The sequence below is a fragment of the Crocodylus porosus genome, unplaced genomic scaffold, assembly GCF_001723895.1.
Source record: "Crocodylus porosus isolate Cpor-Errol unplaced genomic scaffold, CroPor_comp1, whole genome shotgun sequence".
Lineage (NCBI taxonomy): Eukaryota > Metazoa > Chordata > Crocodylia > Crocodylidae > Crocodylus > Crocodylus porosus.
Genome location: NW_017728893.1, coordinates 1,487,304 through 1,491,595, shown reverse-complemented (window position 1 = coordinate 1,491,595; position 4,292 = coordinate 1,487,304).

Below are 4,292 nucleotides of genomic sequence, written 5' to 3'. Positions count from 1 at the left end.
CCAGTGTCCTCCCAACAGCCAATGGAAGGGGATGCGGGCAAGGTGAGAGTCCAGCATCTCAGCCCATATGGGGGTAGCTATAGCCAGCCACACATCCCTGAAGGAAGGGTATGGAGAGAGCTGCACTCGTAGCTGCTTGGTAAATGGAGGCTCCAGGTGCAGTCACTCACACTAGCACAAAGAGTATCGAATGCTGATCCTGACTGGTGGGAATGGATCCTGCCTGGTCATGAGCTTGGGCTGACATCGATGCTGGGGCCCGGTGGGTCTGAGGCTCCTTCCCATCACTCTGGCCCTGAACACCAGAGCAGCTTGTATGCCAGGGCCCAGGAGGGATTTCCTCATGGGTGGGCGATGAGCATGCTGCTGGGCAGTGGCTGGGTTTTGGCCCAGAGGTGGCTGCTTTACAGTGTCAGGACCCAGCAACCCCTCAATGAAAAGGGCTTGGGGAATGAGGTGACAGAAGGTAAGGAGGAGGCCCCTACTCCCCTCCGGATGTGCAAACCCTCTGGGATGTTGGAAAGCAGCACAAAATGCACCCTAAGAGGAGGAATAACACAGCACACACAGCTTTGGGGCTGTCACAGGCATTGGGAAAGATCTCCCCTCTGCACAAACACTGCAGGGAAAACACATTTGTGACACCCCTCCCTCCCCCCCATCTCGAGGGGGCCAGGCTGCAGGGCACAGACTTCTCATTCTTTGCTGGACTTTTCGGTGCCTCCGACACGATAAACAATCCCTTTGTGCGGGAGATAAACAACAGGAGGCGGCCGGGGGAGAACAAAGCCCTCGATTCACAGCCCCGGTCAGCTGAACCATGCACATGGTGAGGCCTGCGCTGCTCCTACTGGAGTGGATGTTTGCCGGAGAGCATCAGCACCTCCGAGCACAACAGATATCCCAGCCAGTGCACGGAGCAAAGCCTGCTGGGGAGAGACAGGGCTGGGGGCGCAGAGAGCAATCCATGTCCCACGCAAAATTTGATGCAGGGCACAGGGCAATGAACAGACTTGCCCTGAGTTAAAAGGAGGCAGAGGCTGGTTGCAGAGCAAGCAGGCTCTGGGGTAACTGCCCGTGTGTTTGTGCTAACCCAGATCCAGCAGTAATTTAGGCACTGCCTGATGTGTCCCCAGGATGGGCTGGACCTGTCCAGAAGCCAGTGTAACACCATCACTCATGCACAGGGCAGAGGGTCAGGGACTGTGACTTCCATCTCCTGTGTGCCTGGCTCAGTTATTATGTCTGGATATAATTCTCCCGGCCCCAGCCTTGGGCTTGCACACGGAGACCTATGCTGAGAAGCAGCCACCTCTGTGGTGGGATTCTCCTTTCTACGTCCCGTTTCCAATTCAGCCACATGTAAACAAAAATCCTGCCCCAGGAGAATCAGCTGAGTTGCTCTCATTTATACTAAATCAGCCTCTGTGCGACCAGGGTCTGGCCAGTGTGCAAGGAGCTGCATTTGCTACCAGTGAGAAGGCGGCCCTGCTCTGCTCTGGTGAAGCTCGGGAGTAGATCTCAGAGAGTGCAAAGCCAGGTATTCTAAACCTGGCATCTGACACAGCTCTCCACACATTTCCAAAAGGGGAAACTGAGGCACAAAGAGAAAGTGGCTTACAGAGGTTATGCAGTAAGCTGCTGGCCCAGGCAGGAAGAGAACCCAGGAGTCCTGAGATTTTGTCCTTGCTTCCAACCATGAGACACTGTGATGGGTGTGAAGACTCCCAAAGTCATGGAGAGAATTTAGGTGTCCAGAGACCCTTGTCCTCATGTTGAGATACTAGGAAGGGTGTGAAGACTCCCAAAGCCAGGGAGAGAACCCAGGTGTCCTAAATTTGCCCAGCACCCTGCATCTTGGGAAGCCCTTTGTGCCAACACAGACCAGGCGCAAAATGCTACTCAGTGGGAACAGCCACATTTTGCTCTGCTGAAGACAGTCCACAGAGTCAGCCCCACTGCCTCCAGGCCCACCCAAAGGCCTTGGTCTCTAGCAGGAAGACTACCTTGGCTGCAGGGGATTATGCACTGAACTTCAGCGGTAAGGGGCAGGCAGATGTAGCTACAGCCCAGCCTCTCTCTGCAGCCTCTGCCACACCCCGCATGTGAGCTCACTGGACCTCACACCGGGGGTATAACCAGGCCCTAGCTGACTACCACCCTTGTGGGCCCAATTCTGGCTGCAGAGCAGCGTGGAGGCCCATGGGGCCATTCCATTGTTGTGGTGGCTTTGGAAACCTCTCCCTCTGGAGAGGGAATGAATGGCAGCTGATCGGGTGCACGCTTAGCATGCCTGGCCTGTGGGTGCTGGCAGCCTACGCCAAAGAGAATGCAAAACACTTGGCCCGTCCCGTGCTGTGCCTGGGCACAGGGCAGCCAGCAACATGTTGCTCCCTGCTCCTCTGCCCCCTGCACTTCCTGGGAACCCAGACCAAGGCTGTCACTGCAAGACACCCTCCCTCCTCACCTTGTTCTCCTTTTCCTGCTTCTTTTTATGGGGGTTTAAATGACTTCAGGCTGCAGCAAGGACACAGGATCCAAGTAGCTACCCCCTTCTGAAGGATCCTGCTGTAGGGTGGGCTGAGCTCCAGCAGCTTCCCAATGGTCCTGCCTTGGGGCCTGAACCTGCCCTGGGATGTCAGGAGGAGCAGGATCTCACCCCCGGGAATCTCATGTTCTGCCCCGTGTGGCCTCTCCCTCCCCACAGATGTTGGCTCAAGAGCCCTCTCTGCAGCTCCTTCCTCCCTCTGCTCCCATGCATAAGGGACTCAGTGGTCCTAGCAGGGGCCTTACAGGGCCTGTGCGATGCAGGGAGCTGCTGTGATGGGGTGGATGGCATGCTGCACACATGGCAGTGGGTAGAGACAGCCACCCAGGCATCCAGTGACCAGCTCCAGAAGGCAGCAAACAACCACTTTCACCAAGAAGCCACCACCAAGCCTGGGACATCAGTGTCCTGGGTGCTGCATGGACACACTGCAACAGGTTACAACCCAGGGGCAGAAGGGCAACCTTCTCCCAGCCTCAGTGCCAGGGAGCTGAGATGCACATCAGTTCACACGAGCTGGCCCGGGATGTGGGTGGCAGAGCTGAGAACAACCTCCCGATCTCCCGAATCCTCAGCCCAGCCCTGTATCCATCGGACCGGGCAGCCTCTCCTGAGCTGAAATTTTCCAGCTGGATTCCAACCCAATGGCAATATTTACGTATGAGCAGGTGCGAAATCTGCAGAGCCGCTTCTGCATTAGGGAAATAAACGGAAAACAGTGTGGTGGCTTTAAGAAAATAAATCCCCAGATTGTTCTGGAGCAAAGAAAACATTCAAACGGCCTCCTTGGCCAGGGGGAGGCTGGGACTGGGAGAAGAACGGGCTTGCTGGGGTGGTGGCAGCACAGGAAAATTCCACGACGGGGCTTGTTTGGTTGCAGCAGTGAACTTTCATTTCCCAGAAGCATCGGGATGCGGGGCTGGAAGGGGCCTCAGGGGGGTCAGTGTGTCCAACCCCCTGACTTGCACTCCTTAGACCAGAGGCGTTGCGTTGGGTTGGATCGGGGCTGCGGACTGGGCTCGCTTGCTGGATCCAGCACGCGGGGCCAACGCAGCCCAGGCTGCACGCAGCAGGTAGCCACTCCGACCCCCACGAGTAGCACCATGGCCCAGGTGTGAGGGCTCTGCGGGACCTCTGCTCTCCACCAGCCGTGCCTGGGGTTGCCAGCTCTGGCTGAATCTATTCTGGGAGGTTGCTGCCGTGCCCACAACACACAACGCAAACATGCCCACGTGCTTACGCATGTATCCGTTACGGATTACAGCGCAGAGATTTTACATCGAGGGCAAATGCACATGACAACTACATTTAAAAAACCTACTGGACTACTGCAGAAATCAGATTCAACATGTAATATTTATTGGAACCAGTGCCCTCTCACTGATCTCCCCGGTGACTCGCATCCAACTCCTGGGGAGACTCCCGGGCAATGGCCGCCCTGGCGGATGGACCAGTTTGGGAGGGTCGGGTCCCATAACACCTCCTCCTGCCCTGGCGCCCGGCGAGGGTCTTGCCAGCGCAGCACCCACCAATGCCACTTCGAGCCGAGCGCTCCCGGGGGGGGCGGGGGGGGTCTCAGGAGGCTCGGCCCTGCGGACGCGCACGTGGCAGCCTGGCCCGGTCACGCCCCCAGCGGTGACGTCACGGGCCGGCCGCGCAGGCGTAGTGGGGCTGAGGGGCGGGGCCCGGCCCGGCCGCGTGTCCCCGCCAAACGGGTCCGGGCGGAACCGCGGCGGCCGCGGGG